Here is a 20,212-nt window from a genome sequence, read left to right as displayed (position 1 = left end):
GCACCATCCAGAGACAGAGAAGCAGTTTCAGCGACAGGTTACTGTCGATGCAATGCTCCTCAGACAGGATGAAGAGGTCAATACTCCCCAATGCCATTAGGCTTTACAATTCAACTGCCAGGACTTAAGAACTTTTTTAAAGCTATTATTAATGCTTTTTGAGACGGAACCTGACAAACACTGTGTTGGGAAGGGTGGTGTTGAGGCTGAGATGGGGCCCTATCTTCCTGAAAGTCGCGATCAGGATGCGCGGCCGACTGGTCTTCCCCGACTCGTGGTCTTTCAGCTCCTTAAGTAATTTTCGGCGCTACGCGGTGATTCTTGGCCTGGATTCGTACTCTAAGCGGCTGTTGTGATTGAAGCATGATTGACATCCCAATCCGGAGTATCTCGCAAACAAAATGGGCACAGCAATCGATGAGGAAAGGATTCAACCGATCACCCCCGGGCACTGAATTAGTCGCCGCATCGAGAACCAGAAGACGCCTCCTCGGTTTGCTTATGCGTCTGCGTAGCATCCGGGAGTTTATTGCGTGCGATGACGTATCGTGTGCGTCCTTATGTCAGCATTACGTGTGGCAAGCGAAAGACGGACGTGGCAGCGACTGGGGAGACGCCGAGAGAGGCCTTGGTCCGGCGGTAAGTGGCCGGGGAGTGGCTGGAGTTGTGGGGTTAGCGCTCCAGCGTGTTTGGCACTGAATGCCCCAGGGTTAAACACATCGCTGGCGGCAGTAGCGCAAAACTAGGGCTCAGGTTAGCGGTGTGTGGCCACAGATCTCTGCCCGACGTTAACGGCGAATGGGCACAGGCAGGCGGCTGGTAGCCGGGGCTTGGCCCGAGGCAGGCGGCTGGTAGCGGGGGATCGGTCCGAAGCAGGGGGTCAGTCACTTGGGCTGGACCCTATCCCAGACAGTGGGTGGACCAGGGCTGGAGGTGAATCGCCCCAGGGGTGTGTCTCAGATCCGAGGCCTGTATGCTGCCCGTCCAGGGTATCGGTGCAACAGGCCCCGGGTATATGGAGCTCCGTCTCTCCGGCCTTGGGGCCGAGGCTTAGGTCTGAAAAGGCTGGTGAATCATATCAGACAGCGACCGGATCTTCCGCTCATTTCTCTGTATTTTGACGCTTCTCCACTGTCTAATCCAACCCAGAATCTTCTTGATTACCGGCCAGACGTCAGGACTCTAGCTGAAACATTCGCGGGTTTAATCCACTTCACTGGGTGATGTGCTGTTGCCTCAGACCATTGGCTACAATAAAAGAATGGCTGGATTTTAGCAGCGTCTTTCACGATTTCGGAGATTACCAATTGGGAATGTGATCACTACAACTTTATTTGAGGATTACATATTGGTGGGGGTTCTGGAGGGAACTAATTAGCGCTTCATCAAAATACTACCTTTTGCTTTCACCTGAGAATATCCACAACAAGGGTTATCTAGTTGCTATTCCATATAGCTTAGTGCATTTTGGCAGTGTTTTGGAGAGTCAGGATGAGGTTCTATGATTAATACTTTATATTAACTCAAGGCTGGCATTTATTGCCCATCCCTAATTGTTTTTGAACTGATGGTGAGTCATCATCTTATACTGTAGCAATTTTCTGGTGAAAGTATCCCTGAGGAGGAACTTGAATCCGTAAACTTTTAACATAGGTGGAAGTAATCCACCAATTATTGCAAGTACTACTTCCAGAATTGCAAGTTTTTGGTTTAACATGCATCAATTTTGTATAAGGATGTATGCTGCTGGTTACATTAGTTCTCTTGTTATTAAATTACTGGTTGTTGAATCATGATGAGAATTGGCTTTGTTTTACTGAGAGTTTGAATGTTATGATACATCTCAGAATCAGGCTGATTATCACTGTTTAATGTGATGTGTAATTTGTTTTGCAACAGTAGGAGAGTGCAAGGACATACAGTTACTGTAAGTTACAAAAATAAGAGGATATTCAGATAGGGCTGTGCTTCTTCAGGCTTCTGTATCAATTCTCCACATGCAAGGTGAGAATACCTTGCACAGTGAGAGTCTTTAATGTGCTTACAGCCTTCTTGAGGAACTGCCTTTTGAAAATGTTGCCAATGGTGGGGAGAGTTGTGCTCGTGATGGAACTGGTTGAATTTATAACCCTGCACAGCTTCCAATCCAGGCTGATGGCAGCCAGTCGGGATGTTCTCCACTGTACATCTGCAGAAATTTGCAAGAGTCTTTTGACACGAGAAATATTCACATTGATTTGGGGTGCCTCCAAGTATTGCCTGCTGCAGTATCTCTTGAAACAAATGGTCCATTCCCATTTCTTGCTAAACTGGAATGAAGTCGGGAAGTGAATGCATAACAGTGAATGCTCAACAACTTTGATCACTTCCTGTGAGCATACCTGATGTTGTAAATGTTTTTGTGCAGACTTGAATTTCTTGATGTATTTTAACCTGTCCCTGGAAGAGGAAAGCGTGCTTACTACCTTAGGCTATATGGGGCTTCTGCAGCATTATGTTAACTCGCTGTTTATTTCAGTGCCTCCAGGCTTGTTTTGAAGAGTGTACCTTTTCTGACCTGAAGCTGTGGCTCTGTCTAAGCTGTGTGGCATTACTGTCTTTCTTTTACTACTTCATTTTTATCCTTGGCAGAATTCAAGATTGCTTAATGTCATTTCCTGTACACAAGGAGAAGGAACAAAATAATTGTTACTGCAGTTCTGATGCAGCACAAAAAACACAAAAGATAAAAAACATAATAATATAAAAACAGAATAAATATAAATACATAAGATAACTTATATGCATTAATTGTATGTCCATAAAGTAATGATAGGTGACTGACAGGAAGTAATAAAGTAGTGGTGGAATTAGTTGGTGGAGGCGTTGATCAGCCTTGTTGCTTGAAGAATATAACTGTTTTTGAGCCTGGTGGTCCTGGTGTAGGTTCCACATGCTTTCTCCCTGATGGGAATGGGACAAACAGTCCATGAACAGAGTAGGTGGAATCCTTCATGATATTGCAGGCCTTTTACTGACTCCTTTATTTATGTCCTTAATGGTGGGGAGGTTGATTATGGTGATGTGTCTGACTCCCTACTATAAAATATTCCTGTCCAGTGCAGTTTCCGAACAATGATGCAGCATGCAAATCATAAAGTACCTCCATTAATTGTTGCCTTTTATGAATTAATGTATAGATGCAGTTAGTTACCTTCTCTACATTTGTCTAGTTTTCTTTTGAAATAAATGGGTTTTGGTTTACCTCTACTTGTATCTAAATTCTAATTTCAACAGCTTTCACTGGCTTCGTGACCTAACTTGGTGTCACCCATCCATTAACTTTTAAGCAAGCACTGCTGATTATTTTGACGCATGTCAGTTATTTGTCATTGAGTATGATGACTTTTAGAACACCTGCAATATTAAACTGGTTGCATTGCATCCTGCATTACTTATCTGTAACTCTTTAATACTCAACCCAATGTGGATGGTGACAACTTTCCAATTGACACATGCCCTCTGAGTACTTTAGTGAAAGTCTATTTTAGAAGTTGTGTAATATTTGTTTTAACTGTCTTCGAGTCGAGTTATTAATTTTAAAATCTCGGTGTCTGCAATTGAACCATGCAGGACTTTGGAACAGTGAAATAAAGTGTAGTTTGTTACCGTGTGATGAGCAGAGTCCATGAACTCTGATTTTCATAGGCATTATCAGAAATATGTAATTGCAGGTGCAGCTGATTGCTATATATGTCCTCACTTTGTTGAAGTGGAACACAAGAAATTACAATAATATTGAAAAGGTTTGTTCCAAATCTCACTGAATTCAGCATGCAAAGATTAAGGTGATTTTTGTTCATTGCTTAGTGAATTAATCTGCACTTAATTGTAATTGCACACCAGAAATATTTGGAGTATTGCTGTTCAGTCTCTAACTTTGGCCATAAGCAGTTTTTGAGTAGTCGTGTTTATGAGAAATCAAGTAGGCTTGACTTGATGATTTTTTTAAGTGTAATATATTTCATTAGCATGTGCATATCCTGAAAGGGAATGGTAGGAGGAGATGTTGAGATGTTGTTTCATCTCCAGACTTTTTCCTCCATTTCCACAATTTTGGACATGAATCACTTCTTAATAAGCTGGTAAGGAAGGCGGGCTCTGTCGTGGGCAAAGTACTGGAGAGTTTAACATCGGTAGCTGAGCGAAGGGCGCTGAGTAGGCTACGGTCAATTATGGATAACTCTGAACATCCTCTACATAGCACCATCCAGAGACAGAGAAGCAGTTTCAGCGACAGGTTGCTATCGATGCAATGCTCCTCAGATAGGATGAAAAGGTCAATACTCCCCAATGCCATTAGGCTTTACAATTCTACCGCCAGGACTTAAGAACTTTTTAAAAGCTATTATTAATGCTTTTTGAGATAGTGATTTAGATGCATATCATATTTTTTACTGAGTTAAGTATTGTATGTAATTAGTTTTGCTACAACAAGTGTATGGGACATTGGAAAAAAGTTGAATTTCCCCATGGGGATGAATAAAGTATCTATCTATCTATCTTAATTCTTGGGGAAACTAGATCTTCGGACATCCCGCCAAATTCAGCTTGGAAAGAGTGATGTGAAGACAGTGGTTTCTTCAAAATTTATTTTCAACATTGTGGATGTGTGAACACACTGGAATTTGGATAAAGATACATTCTATGTGTTTATTGGTGATACAGGCTTTATGGTCTACTTGTACAATCATTTAAAATATCAATCAGTATAAGTTATGTGGAGTACAAAAGTAGGAAGTTTTTGTTGCAACCTTGCAGGTTCTTGCTACACTACATTTAGAATGGTGCTTACTATATTAGTCTGTGTATTTAAGGATGAATATCCCTTTTTTGGGAGCATTGAAAGATTCTCTAGGATCCATGGGCAGAAGTATACAGAGAGATACGAAACATGCATTATTAAGGGTCCACACCATCTGGGACATGCCACTACAATAGGGAGGAAGTATAGGAACCTGAAGAACCATACTCAGCAATTACTTTTTGAACTGTGTATAAATACTACGTCATTATTTCTTTAGCACTATTTATTTTGTCATTTATAGTTATTTTGTCTTTGTATTGCTGCTGCAAAACATATTTGCCTCATTTAAGATAGTGATAATAAACTTTATTCGGAAAGCACAGGATATTTACATCCCAAAGAGAAAGAAGTATTCTGAAGGCAAGGTGACACAACCATGGCGAACAAGAGAAGTCAAAGGGAGGGCATATAATAGAGCAAAAATTAGTGGGAAATTAGAGGATTGGAAAGCTTTTAAAAACCAATAGAAGGCAACTAAAAAAGTTATTAAGAAGGTAAAGATGGAATAGGAAAGAGAGCTAGCCAGTAATATTCAAGAGGGTACTAAAAGTTCCTTCAGATATACAAAATGTAAAAGGGAAGCAAAAGTGGATATTGGTCCTCTGGGTATCAATGCTAGAGGGGTAGGAATGGGAGCCAAGGAAATGGTGGACAAACTGAATAAATATTTTGCATTAGTCTTCACTGAGGAAGATACAAGCTGTATGGTGGAAGTTTCAGGTGTCATGGGTCATGAAGTGTTTGAAGTTACCTTTAGTAGGGAGAAGATACTTGGGAAACTGAAAGGTCTGAAGGTAGTTAAGTCACCAGGACCAGGTGGTGTACTCTCTAGGGTTCTGAAAGAGGTGGCTGAAGAGATTAGTAATGATCTTTCAAGAATCACTAGGTTCTGGAATGGTTATGGAAGATTGGAAGATTGCAAATGTCACTCCACTCTTCAAGAAGGGAGAGAGGCAGAAGAAAGAAAATTGTAGACCAGTTAATCTAACTTCAGTGGTTGGTCAGATTGTTGGAGTCAGTTACTAAGGATCTCAGGAAACTTGGAGGCACATGATAAAATAGGCCATAATCTGAATGGTTTCCTTAAGGGAAAATCTTGCCTGACGAGTTTGTTGGAATTCATTAAAGAAACAAGAAGTATAATAGACAAAGGAGAATCAATGTATGCTGTGTACTTGGATTTTCAGAAGGCCTTTGACAAAGTGCCACACATGAGGCTGCTTAAAACAAACTACGAGCTCAACATATTACAGGAAAGATTCCAGCATGGATAAAACAAGTGGCTGATTGGCAGGAGGCAAAGAGTGGGAATAAAGGGAGCCTTTTCTGGTTGGCTGCTGCTGATGAGTGGTGTTCCACAGGGGTCTGTTTTAGGACCAGTTCTTTTTGTGTTATATGTCAGTAATTTGGATGATGGAATTGATGGCTTTGATGCAAAGTTTGCAGATGATATGAAGGTAGATGGAGGTGCAGGTGGTTTTGAGGAAGGTGAGAGTCCACAGAAGGACTTGGACGGATTAAGAGAATGGGCAAAGAAATGGCAGATGGAATGCAGTGTCGGAAAGTGCATGGTCGTGCACTTTGGTAGAAGAAATGAAAGGGCTGACAATTTTCTAAATGGAGAGAAAGTACAAAAAAAAACTGAGATGCAACAGGGCTTGATGTCCTTGTGCAAATCCCCTAAGGAAGACAAATGCGATGTTAGGTTCATTTCAAAAGGACTAGAATATAAAAGCAAGGATATAATGTTGAGAATTTATGAGGCACTGGTGAGGCCTCACTTGCAGTATTGTGAGCAGTTTTGGGCCCCTTATCTTAGAAAGGATGTGCTGAAACTGGAGGCAGTTCAAAGGAGCTTCACAAAAGTGATTCCAGGATTGAATGGCTTGTCATATGAACAGTGTTTGATGACTCTGTATCTGTACTCATTAGACTTCAGAGGAATGAGGGGTGACCTCATTGAAATCATCAAATGGCCTTGATACAGTGGATGTGAAGAGGTTGTTACCTACAATGGGTGAGTCTGATCAGAGGACACAGCTTCAGAATAGTGGGGTGCCCTTTTAGAATGGAAATGAGGAATGCATCCAGAGAGTGGTGAATCTGGAATTCTTTGCACCAGGCAGCTGTGAAAGTCAAGTCTTTATGTATATTTAAGGCAGAGGTTGATAGATTCTTAATTAATCAGGGCATGAAGGGATATGGGGAGAAGGCAGGAGATTGGGGCTGAGGGTAAAATTGGATTAGCCATGATGAAATGCTGCAGCAGACCGGATGGGCTTGATGTCCTAACTTTGCTTCTATATCTTATGGTTTAATATTGAGATTTCAAAGCAGATGAGTCCATTGGTGGAGATATTTTGGATCTAGGCATGATTTCAGAATAAGAGTGCCGTCTTTTTGGTGATAACTAAGAATTTTTTGAGCATTCTGATTCTTTGAAAATTTCTACCCCAAGGAGTTGTTGAGGCTGATTCACTGAAATTATTTAAGTTGAAACTTAAAATGCTTGAGGAGAGAGCATGAAAATAACATTGAAGCCAAGACTAGAGCAGCCGCGATCTTAATAATTAGGAGGCTGGAGGGTGGTTGTTTTTGTTGTTCTGAGGTACTTTCTTACTGTTATACTTTTGAGTTCCACTAATGTCTACTTTCTGGGTTCCCCCCCCCACTCATCAAGTAGCTTTCTCTAACTGCTCTCTCTATTGAATGTTATGGTTTCTGCTGTTCCTACTGTCACTGGTGTCTGTATGTGGTGAGACATGAAATTGCATTAGAGCATGGATTACTAATTTGTAAGTATACATTACACAATCTTGTATTCTTGTATCTTTTTTTAATTTAACAAATGATTAAATCCAGTGGGCACATAAACTTTTCTTTTGGGGAATTTATATATGAAAGAAAGAGTAATAATTAAAAATTAGAGCTCAGCTATCTAGAAAGGAACTTTTAAAAAATGAAGGTTGATGCTTTTGAAGTTCCTTCCCATAAAGATGGATTGATGGCATTTGGACATATAAAGATGGATCACCATTTTTGTTGAGTATCCAAGGCTATTGAGCTGTGAAAAGTGAATGGGACTGATCAAGCTTCTGAATGTTTCCCTTTGTTTTCTATCAGTGATCCCAATTTAGTAATCTAGACTTTTGGATGAAATTGATTTTAAAATGCTGCAATGACTCTATTTAACGTTTTTGGTTTCAGGTATACCGGATATTACTGTTTCATTATCTTTTTGCATAGCTGTGAAATCTTTTTTTCAGAGCTCAGTCTATACTTGTTATGCAAAACTATGGAGTTATTCAGAAATAAAAATGTCAAGGTCAAAGTAGAACTTGTGAATACTAGGGGAACACTAATGTTCTCACTGGATCATTCAACTGAATATTGGGTTTGAAATGTGAAAATGTTCTCTCTGAGAGGTTTCATGACAAACTTATTCTAGGTTATTGGGTAATTTGGAAGTTTGAGATTATTTTGGAACTCTGGTTGTCAGCTACAGCTCTGCAAACAGGTGTAAGAATTTTCTACTTGGAGTAGTAAGTTTATTAATTGAGAGTGAGGTAATCTTAATGGGGGACATGTAGGTCCACCCTATAGCTTGTCATTGGCTTAAAACTTTTCCCTTGACTTTTGGTATTCCTTTTTGACAGTCCTTAGTGAAGGCCCATTTGTAGTCTTTATCAAAGCGTCTATTGTAATCTTTTTAAAAAGCTGGAACAGGAGTTTCTCAGATACGTATTTGCAAAATTTTGAGTTGCTGATGTCCACAAGTAGGAATAACTTTTAACATTGGATAATGCAGCAGATTATCAACATTTTAGAGTAACTCTGAAATTTGGATTATTGGTTAACTTGTTTGCTCGAGATGACAGGGCAAGTGTTTTTGGATAAAGTTGTCAAATTCCTTACTGTACTAAACTTCTGAAGCTGTGCATTTCATAGTTTTTCCTTGAGCTCTTCCTCACTGACATTGACAGTGATTGCCTCGTTAGTGTTCCAATGGTTAACACTGAAGCAGACGACAAGAGATGGTGAACTTGTGACTTGGGATTCTTTAACCGAAGAAATGTGCAAGTGCACACCTTATGGGTGTATTTTTCCCTCAATCTCAGCTCCTCTACTGAGAGTTTGAGGGTTAGGCACAGTATCCTTGCTGTTCCTAATAGTGCACTCTTCTGGACCAAGATCTCGAATCTTGTTCCCGGGATTTGTGGAGTCACTCTCTCAGTACAGGCAGTGGCAGCCTCAGCAGATGCAGGTAGCTGCAGCCACTGTGAGGACACTGGGTGCAAGAATCAGCAGGCATTCAGGCCAAGCCAGAGGCTGACGCTGGGAACCATCCAGGCTCTGCTCCACCGCCTGCCGCAGTGCAGTGGTCTGGGGTTCGAGTCCCAGTGGTGGCAGTCTAGTAGTGTTTTCGGGCTACCTCACTGCAAACAATCTTTTCATTTTCATAAAGCATTGGAGCAGAATTAGGCCATTTGGCCCAGAGGGCTTTGCAAATCAATCATAGCTGAGTTTTACTCCTCACCCACCCAACCCCATTTACCTACCTTCTCACAGTAACTTTTGCCAACCATACTAATCAAGAACCTATCAACGTCCAGAGACATCTGTGGCAGTGAATTGCACAGATTCACCACCCCCTGTTAAAGAAATCTTTCCTCTTGTTCTAAGGGGACCATTTTAGTCAGAGGCTGTGCCCTATGGTCCTCAACTCTCACTACTGGAAGCATTCTCCATGTACACTCTTTCTATCCTTTCAATTATTCGGCAGGTTTCAAGGAGACCCCCTACCCTTCTGACTTCCAAGTATAGGCCCAGAACCATCAGATGTACTTCTGTATGCAAACCTTTTCATTCTTGGGATTATTTGTCTTGCTACTTGTTTAGTGACAGTATCCTCTTTGATGTTAGGTTTCCTGGTTTTTCCTTCAGCCCTTTTAAGGGCCTGATTGATTTCCTTCACCTTGTAGCCATTCTGTAGGAACGTTGTGCGTTATCATATTTCCTCTGAGATTCTCCATATTTCTTATTTCATCTTTTTTCTTGCTACTTGTTTAGTTGTCTATTGGTTTTCAAAAGCTTCTTTGTGGTGGCGTGTTGGGGAGGAAGCATTAAGAAGAGGGACGCCTCACTTTAATAAGCTGGTAAGGAAGGCGGGCTCTGTCGTGGGCAAAGTACTGGAGAGTTTAACATCGGTAGCTGAGCGAAGGGCGCTGAGTAGGCTACGGTCAATTATGGAAAACTCTGAACATCCTCTACATAGCACCATCCAGAGACAGAGAAGCAGTTTCAGCGACAGGTTACTATCGATGCAATGCTCCTCAGACAGGATGAAGAGGTCAATACTTCCCAATGCCATTAGGCTTTACAATTCAACCGCCAGGACTTAAGAACTTTTTAAAAGCTAATATTAATGCTTTTTGAGATAGTGATTTAGATGCATATCATATTTTTTTTTACTGAGTTAAGTATTGTATGTAATTAGTTTTGCTACAACAAGTGTATGGGACATTGGAAAAAAAGTTGAATTTCCCCATGGGGATGAATAAAGTATCTATCTATCTATCTATCTATCTTCCCAATCCTCGAGCTTTTATGCTGTCTTGATTTCCTTTGTCAGCCATGATTGCCTCATTTCCTCCTCCTACCTACATAGTTGGTATCCACATGGACCACAACAACTACATCTTTTCCCCTTGCATTCCAAGTTCCTCTGCAGGTCAGATGAGATGTCTTGATCCCAGGCACCAGGCAGGCAATACAGCCTTTGGGACTCTCAATCCTTGCATTAGAATTGGTCTATTCCCCTGACTATACTGTCCCATTTACAACTCCCTTTCTCTTCTCTTTCCCCTCTTGAATGGCTCCCTCAACCAAGATCACTCATTTGAGTCAATTGTGATTTTTTTTTTTGAGGATTGAGTATTTAAAGTTCTTATTTAAAGCAGATTTTAGATGAGGTAGAGATTGCTTCTTAATGTGCAAAGGGGAGAAAAGTTACAGGGGAGGTTGGAAGTGTGTAGACTTACTTGCATTTAATGTGCTGACTGACACAAAAACCTTGCACTTTAGCAACATCTCTGCAAAATACATTCAGAGATATTATTGAGCCCTGCTGCAATGTAACAGTAGATAATGTCTAATCATGATTCGTTTGAGGCCTTCTGTATATATTTTTGGAGAGTTTGGGGTGTAAGAGTGGTGGAGGGTAGTGTGCTGATCAACTCCCCATTGTCTACCATGGTTACCAAAGTCTCTTGTCCTAAATCAAGAAAATGGTTGCTCACATCTGTGTCTACCTTGGTAATTTTGATTCCAGTTAAACCTAACCATCACTGCTTTGTCACAGTTGCTACTGAGAATCATTTCCTTAATGGGCAGCATGCTAGGGTACTAGCTAGCACAATGGTTTAGAATACAGATAACCCAGGTTCAATTCCTGCCTCTGCATAAGGAGTTTGTACGTTCTCCCCATGACGCTTGGGTTTTTTCTGGGTGCTCTGGTTTACAGTCTAAAGGCTTACCAGTAGGTAGGTTAATTGGTCATTGTAAATTGGCCTGTGATTAGGCTAGGATTAAATTGGGGCATTGCTGTATTCAGGGTTACACCTCAATTATAAAAATACCATGAGGAGACATAGTATTTGTGGATTTCTTATGTGAAGATTCATAACCACCAAGTAGAACTTTGAAATTGAGATTATTTTAGGACATAAATATATTTTCTTTAATGTGGAGGGGCTGGAGTTGCTAGAGCATGGCAATCTGCATCTGAGAATATTGAAGGAGATGGCCTTGGAAGAGTAGCTGCAACAGTTATCATCTTCCAAAATTCTATCAGGTTCGGATTCAATATCACTGGCATATGTCATGAAATTTGTTGTTTTGCAGCAGTAGCATCTTGCAATACATAAATTCCATAAATTATACTTTAAAAATTAAATTAAGTAAGTGGTACAGAAAGGGGTGGAATAGTGAGGTATTGTTCAAGGGTTCATTGTCTATTCTGAAATGTAGTGGGGGAGGGGAAGACTCGGTTCCTGAAATGTTGAGTGTCTCTTCAGGATCCTTTTACCTTGATGCTAACAATCAAGAGGTGTGCATGTTTTGGGTGATGGGGTTCCTCTATAATGGATGTCCCCATTTGGGGGTGTCCTGAGTGCTGGGGAGGCTAGTGCTTGTGATAGAGCTGGCTGAGTTTACAACTTCCTGTAGCTTCTTCTGATCCTGTGTAGTGGCCTTTCCATGTCCGACAGTAATGCTTTCTACAGGGAATGCAGTGAAAATTCACCAGACTAGTCCTGGAATGGTGGGACTGTGGTATGAGGTCAGATTGACTTGGCCTGTGCTATCAAGTGCCTAGAATGAGAATTACATGCTTTGACAGCGAGAACCATGGTAGGTGTACTTGTGGAATTTTTTACTACAGTAATCCTTGGAGAGCAACTTGTAAGAGAGTAAGATGGTGTTAGTGATGCCCAGTGACTACTTATCAGCGGCAAAAAACAAAACAAAGTTACTAAATACCTCCTTAGTAACTATTAATGCTAACAATGGAGAAGCGAGTGGAGGTGCAGGCGAGGCATGGTCGAAAAAGCGAGAGGTGGAAGCGAAGCATGGTTTGAGACAAGCGAAGGCAGAGATGGGGTTGAAGCAGAGTCATAGCATTCCTGATGAGCAGTAAAGCTGAATTGGAAAGGTCAGGTATGGGCCAAATCGTGGTGGTGGGATTTGGGCCCCAGAGCGGTCTGAGAACTGCGGAACAACCTGAAGTTTGGCTGATTTAAGCACCGGGCCTGATTGAAAAGCTCGGTGTCGAGACCAGAGGCAAGGCGAGGGTTGGTTCTGCTCTCTGCTTCATGACGATTGAGCAGCTCTGCACTGAACTGAGGCTGTGGCCTATTCTGACTGCCTGGCTTTGTGTCTGTGGTCTTGCAACCTTAACTTGGCTGTGCTCCAAACTGAGACTGTGTGGCTTGCTCCAGCTGTATTGATGCCTGGCTTCGTGTATCTTGTAAAACTTCAATTCTGAAGTGATTTGCTTTTATTTGCACAATTTAGTTTTTTTCCCTCTCTCTCTATTGAGTGTTATACAGTCTTTAATGGATTCCATTGAGGTTACTTTGACTTGAGGTTGCCTATAAGGACACAAAACTCAAGATTGGACAACGTATACATACTTTGATATCAGAGGTACTTCGGACTTCTGTGCATGAGTTGTCAAGTAGAGCAGAGTGCAAATATGGTATTGGGAGGATCTGCTATGATTGCACTGATTGGCTGAGCAGGTTTGACTGGCCTACTGTATTTGTATGCTCATTGGTTAGTTTACAGAAGACCAATTCTGTTTTAATTATTAGAACATTACACATTTTCTGCAGCTACAAGAACAGTCCACCAAGTAATCAAATTTTTAACTTGCTGTTCAGAGTTGTTGAATATGAATCTTTGAGTTGCTGGCACAATTCAGAGTGACTTTAGAATTGTAAGTGTTTTACCAAACAACTGACCCAGTTGTCTCCACTAGTTCGTAGATGAGCTGTCAGAATGGTTAAGTATAAGTACCCAGAGTCAAGACAGTGAGAAATAAGCCTGGATTATTGTCAATTTATTTTAAAATACAAATGTGTGGCTATTGGATGGGTGCAAGATTGAGCTTATTGTGGGTAGCCTCTAATATTTCCACACAAGAGAAAATCTGCAGATGCTGGAAATCAAAGTAAGACACCCAAAGTGCTGGAGGAACTCAGCAGGCCAGGCAGCATCTATGGAAAATAGTAAACAGTCGACATTTCAGGCTGTCATTTCAGTCCAGATGAAAGGTCTCGGCCTAACACGTCACCTGTTTACTCTTCTCCATTGATGCTGTCTGGACTGCTGAGTTCCTCCAGCATTTTGTGTGTACAGGTTTCTCCCGCTATCCGAAGGCAGAGCGTTCCTATGAAATGGTTCGTAAGCCAGAATGTCGTAAAGTGAAGAAGCAATTAACCATTTATTTATATGGGAAAAATTTGTGAGCGTTCACAGACCCAAAAAATAACCTGCCAAATAACACATAAAACCTAAAATAACAGTAACATATAGTAAAAGCAGGAATGATCTGATAAATACACAGCCTATATAATGTAGGAATACTTTTCTGCAATTATTGCAGCACTGTCCACCGCAGCAAAAATCTCACACAAGTGCTCTCAGCAGCACTTGCGGCAAAAACACGGCGCAAGCGCTCCCAGCAGAAACACACAGTGCAAGCGCTCTCGACAGAAACACTCCAGTAACCTTTAAGCTATGAAGCTACCAAGTAACACGTAAAAATACACAGCCTATATAAAGTAGAAATAATGTATGTATGGTGTAGTTTCACTTCCCGGAATTGGAAAGACAATGAACACACTGATGATGGTGTGTTAGGCTGAGTGGTCAGAAGTTGGGGTGGTGGGAGGTAGAGGGGACTGGGGTGTCATCTCATCGTCGTCTGTTTCCTTCAAGGCAGGCAGGTCATCATCTTCTATGTCTGCCTGCCCCGATGTCGAAAGTCGAGTTTCGTCGTCTGATGTGGATGGCTTGAAAAACGACAGTATGCTTGACTGCTTAGCCTCGCGCATCTTTCTATCATACAGTTCTTTGTAAGCACTCAAACCATCCTGCAAATATGCCCTAAACCTACGTACCCTTTCAAAATTAAAGTCATACTTTTCTGCAATCATTGCAGTGTTGTCAATCACAGCGAAAATCTTACGCAGTTGCTTCACATTCAGTTCCTGGACGTCTTCACTTTCGGGCCATTCGCTACTGCATTTGGCTTTAATTGTTATCCTTTCCCCTTCATCAGCTCTTCATCTCTCAGTTCTTGGTCATGGGATGCTAAAACCTCTTCAACATCATCTTCATCAATTTCCATAAACCCTTAGCCATACTCTCTATATCCTTACTCCGTTCACCAAGGTCGAAATGCTTTATTATGTCTATATTTACGCTAAGTGTAACACCCTTACGCACTCTTTTAGGCTTTTCCAATACCTTAGAACTCAACTTGCTAACGGATGCACAAAATAAATTGAGATAAAGCACAGATGCTCACAGGCACGTATTTAAGCAATGCTGGCCAGAATGCAGTTCTGGGGGAGGAACTTAGCTGCTCGGGGCACGTGCTGCCTTTATTCACACGCTGCCTTTTTTCGTGCACTGTTTTTCACGCACTACATTTTTCGTGTGCTGCCTTTTCTCGTAACAGTGAAAACACCTTCTGTTAGCAAAAACAGGTAACAAATGTAGGTCTTTCGTAACAGCGAGGTTTTGTAGAGCAAACATTCGAAAAATGGGGGACACATGTATTACTCTGATATTTCCAGACTGTACTGGTTCTCCATATACTTGTGCTTACTAACTACACAAGTAAAAAGTAACTTACAATGACATTTGATTGAACAGTACATAGATTAAAAAAAAACTTTTCTTTCAAATCTGTATGGTGGTGTTCCTCCATTTCTATCTCTTCTAGTCATCCAGTCTGTTTCCTGTTTTTTTCCATACTTTTTTGACATTCTCTAATTTCATATCTTTACTTGTGGACTACATGAATTCTCTACTAAATCTTGAGATGCTTCTTAAAACCAGTCTCTGACCAAATCATTGATTACTTGTCTGCTTTGGTATCTTTTGTGATTTTGTATTAGAATTTAATGCTGTAAGGTAGTTTATATTAGCAGTTTTCTGTAAAAGACTCTGGGAGGTTAGGAATGTAGCTGGTGCTTTCACGTAGACCATGGGTCCAGTGCGTGATGAATGAGATACATCCTCGAATACTCCAGTATGAATTACAACGGTCATGCATGTTGGACTGTGTATACAACGATCTGGGTATTCCCTAACCGGAAACCTTGGACGAATTATGAGGTCCAGTCCCTTTTGAAGGCTAGAGCTGCGGCTTTTAGGTCCGGGGATACCAATTGCTACATAGAATTCAGGCATGAACTCCAGAAAGCCATTAAGGGTACCAAGAGGCAATATCGAGCCATGTTGGAAGCCCAGGCTAACCAGAGGGATGCCAGTAGACTATCGCAGGGTCTAAATGAGATCACTGGGTGCAAAGAAAAGGCTGGGAATATCAATAACTGTAGCGCTTCTCTTCCTGATGAACTTAATGTATTCTACGCAAGATTCGAACAGAAGAGAAGCATCCCACCCCCTCTGGATGAACCGGACCTGGTGGCATCAAGATTCATTGTCACCGAGGAAGACATTAGAAGAGCCTTCCTGAAGATAAATCCAAGGAAGGCGACGGGCCCAGATGGCGTTCCAGGACGGGTTCTCAAGGCCTGTGCAAGCGAGCTAGCTGGAGTGTTTGCTGACATCTTCAACTGCTCCCTGCTTCAGTCTAAGATCCCCTCGTGTTTTAAGAAGGCAACGATAATCCTGGTGCCGAAGAAAAGCAAGGTGGCATGCCTGAATGACTACCGACCCGTGGCTCTAACATCAATTGCTATGAAGTGCTTCGAGTGATTGGTTATGGCACACATCAACCATAACCTACAGGTCAACCTCGAAGCTTTGCAATTCGCCTACCGGAGCAACAGGTGAACGGCAGATGCCATCTCTCTGGCACTACATTCCTCCTTAGAACACCTGGAGAATAAAGGCTCCTTTTCATTGACTACAGCTCTGCCTTTAATACCATCATTCCAAATGTAACACTTACCCAACAGGCTGGTATATGTCTAGGGGAAAAGGAGATCCAGTCACTCACCAACCCCACCTCCTGTACACGCAGGTGCTATGAGAATCAAGTTTATGCCACGCGCGCACACACCATATCAAGCTCACACAAAATACCATTATGGAATACACTTTAAAGATTTTACTAAAACTAAAAGAGTACTATGCAATACAGTATATATGAAGGAAAAGAAAATAAAGTAAAAGGTGCCAACTTATCAAAGTTCAGTCAGTTTAGTGCACATCATTGGAGCTCAACCATCGAACCATTCGACCCCTCGTCACTTTCCTCCGACCTCCACGTCCTCGCACCTGGGACCGCCCCTGGTGGTCGACCGAGCAGTGCAGCGCACGTCCACCTTCCTCGGCGTCTCTTTCCCGCCTCTCCTCTAAAGACTGCGAAACCCCCAAGCTCCCAGCCTCACAAGACAAATTAACATTCCCCATTGGTTAAAAAATGAATACAATCCCCATATCAGCAAGTCCAAAGCTAAACAACTGCGAGAGAAAACACTTATCAAACATAAAAGCATTCCTACTCTAGCAAACCAAAGAAGCCGTTTTGATTAACATACACAGTACATTGTACACAAATAAACTGATTTCTAAGCTCCGGAACCTGGGTCTTAGCACTCAGATCTACAACTGGATCTTCAACTTCCTCACAGACAGGACCCAGGCTGTAAAAATAGGGGACAAGCTCTCCTCTACAATCACTCTGAGCACTGGTGCCCCACAAAGCTGTGTACTCAGCTCCCTGCTGTACTCACTGTACACCCATGATTGTGTAGACAAGTTTCCATTAAACTCAATATATAAGTTTGCTGATGACCCCACAATTGTAGGCCGTATCTTGGGTAATGATGAGTCTGAGTACAGAGAGGAAATTAAGAACCTGGTGGCATGGTGCGAAGACAATAACCTATCCCTCAACGTCAGCAAGATGAAGGAATTGGTTGTTGACTTCAGAAGGAGTAGCAGACCGCACGACCCCATCTACATCGGTCGTGCGCAGGTGGAACAGGTCAAAAGCTTTAAGCTCCTCGGGATGAATATCACAAATGACCTGACTTGGTCTAACCAAACAGAGTCCACTGCCAAGAAGGCCCACCAGCGCCTTTACTTCCTGAGGAAAGCTGAAGAAATTTGGCCTGTCCCCTAAAACCCTCACTAATTTTTATAGGTGCACCGTAGAAAGCATTCTAGAGTGTATCACAACCTGGTATGGAAGTTGTCCAGTCCAAGACCGGAAGAAGCTGCAGAAGATCGTGAACATAGCCCAGCACATCACACAAACCAATCTTCCATCGTTGGACTCACTCTACACCACACGCTGTCAGAGCAGTGCTGCCAGGATAATCAAGGACATGACCCACCCAGCCAACACACTTTTTGTTCCTCTTCCCTCCAGGAGAAGTTTCAGGAGCTTGAAGAGTCCTATGGCCAGATTTGGGAACAACTTCTTTCCAACTGTGATAAGACTGCTGAACGGATCCTGACCCAGATCTGGGCCATACCTTCCAAATATCTGGACCTGGCTTGCACTACCTTACTTTCCCTTTTCTATTTTTAAATTCTGATTTATGATTTAAATTTTTATTATATTTACTTCGATTTGTACTTCAGGGAGCGCGAAGCGCAGAATCAAATATTGCTGTGATGATTGTACGCTCTAGTATCAATTGTTTGGTGACAATTAAAGGCCCTTTTGGAAAAGGATCCACTGTTTTTCTGGTGTATATGATGAATAAGCTCTTCTTGGGCCTCCAGCTGAGTATAGGTATTGCTTTTAACTTGCATTTCAATGACAAACTTTGCCATCTTCATCGGGGATGATGCTTGGGTATGTCTAGTATGATGGAATTTATACTCAGGTCATTTGTCCCTCCTAATTGGTAACCAATTAGGTTTCCGTTGTCCCACCTTATTTACAAATTGAATTCCATTTCTTTCTTGGAGTGAAACCTTCTTAAAGTTCTTTCCCTCTAGTTTTATTACAATGGCTTCCTTTGCCAGGCAGTCCCAAAAGTCACAGTACTTTTGTGCCATTCCAGTCAATCCTATTGACTTCAATAGCAAATGCAGTGTTCTGCTACCGACAGTTTCTTCGGGTAACCCAAATGGATACACCTCCTGTGCTCCTTGATGCGGGTTTCCACTTTGTGTCCCATCTAGCTGATCATGCTCTGCTCTGCATTCACAGGGAATCTTGTAAAAGCTAGCCTTTGACTTGCATAAGCTGTAGTTTGAGCTTCCTTATGGGTTTGTGGATGGTATTAATCTAGTATTTCTTCAGGATCCTGGTGATCCTTCCAGAAACCGCGGAACTATGTGCAGGGGAGGCAGTAGCAATGGGTTCCTCTCCGTTGTTAGGTTTTCTGATTTTTCCTTTGGCCCTTTTAAGGGCCTGTATGATTTCCTTCACCTTGTAACCATTCTGTAAGAACATTATGCCTAATCATCCTTTTTCCTCAAGGTGGCTCTCCAGGTCTGAAATAGTTTTCACATGGTTGATCAAAGTAGAAAGTACCGCTCTACATTGGGAGGCATATGCTGGCTGTTACTGTTGAGGTACAGGTCTGTATGAGTGGGTTTCTGCTAGATGCCCTGTCCGAAGTGACTATCCAGTTTTTATCATATTAGAATGTCCAGGAACAGGAGGCAGCCATTCTTCTTCTCCATCATAAATTGAATGTTTGGATGGAACTGTTGGAGTGTCCATGAGGCCACACTGCAAAGATGTCATCGATGTACCTGAAGAAGCATTTGGGGTATAAGGGCAATGAACTCAGAGCCCTTTCCTCAAAGTCCTCCCTGTAGAAATTAACAAAAGCCAGTGACAAGGGCATTCCAAGACCACTCCGCTTGTCCATAGTAGGTTCCCTTGTAGAGGAAGTACGTTGATCTAAGGGTGTTTTTTAAGGTCAATGGTACCTTTATCAAACCTGACTGCAGATGGACCAAGTTGTCTTTAATGGGAACTCGCATTAACAGGGACACCACATTGAAACTGACCATTATGTCCTTTGGGGTTAGCTGGATGTTAGTTTTCATTTTTACAGAGTTGGTTGAATTTGTGATGGGATGCTCTCAACCTCCAACAAAAGGAGACCACGTTGTTGTTAAATGCTTAGTGAGGTAGTAATTCAGAAAGTCTATCCCACTGACAAAAGGCCTTGGGGGAATCCTCCTTGTGTATCATCGATTGTAAACAAGGTGGGACAGCGGAAACTTGATTGAATGAGGACTAACCATCAGGAGGAAAGGACAATGGGAGTATAAATATCGCCGGACTAGACATGCCCACGCATCATCCCTGATGCAGATAGCAGAGTTTGTCATCGAAATGTGGTTAAAATCAATATCTGTACCTGGCTAGAAGCCCGAGAAGAGTTCATTTGTTCTTTTCTTTTTCCTATTAACTATTTGATAAAGCTGATATTGATAAATAACTTTCTTTATAATTTTATGTGGTGTATGATCTGTTATTTCTTGCCGACCGATAGTTGTGCATAGGTAGTATTTACACAGACGTCCTGCCTCAGCAAGGACCTGGACTCATTGCAGTTTGCCTAACACCATAATAGGCCAACGGCAGACGTAATCTTAATGGCTTTCGACCACCTGGACAACACAAAC

At 41.9% G+C, this 20,212-nt stretch overlaps 1 protein-coding gene across 2 annotated transcripts in view; it reads left to right on the top strand.

Annotated features, from left to right (window-relative positions):
* Positions 1-538: 538 nt before the first annotated feature.
* The window catches only part of LOC140714261 (protein transport protein Sec24C-like), an 81,145-nt gene continuing 61,471 nt past the window's right edge, over positions 539-20,212 (top strand). For both annotated transcript variants that reach the window (XM_073025322.1, XM_073025320.1), the window contains exon 1: positions 539-639. The gene's annotated coding sequence lies outside the window, so the exon portion shown is untranslated. The remainder of the gene's footprint in view (positions 640-20,212) is intronic.

This window comes from Hemitrygon akajei, chromosome 21, assembly GCF_048418815.1.
Source record: "Hemitrygon akajei chromosome 21, sHemAka1.3, whole genome shotgun sequence".
Classification (NCBI taxonomy): Eukaryota; Metazoa; Chordata; class Chondrichthyes; order Myliobatiformes; family Dasyatidae; genus Hemitrygon; species Hemitrygon akajei.
The sequence above is the reverse complement of the archived record's forward strand: the minus strand, read 5'-3'. Positions and strand labels throughout refer to the sequence as shown.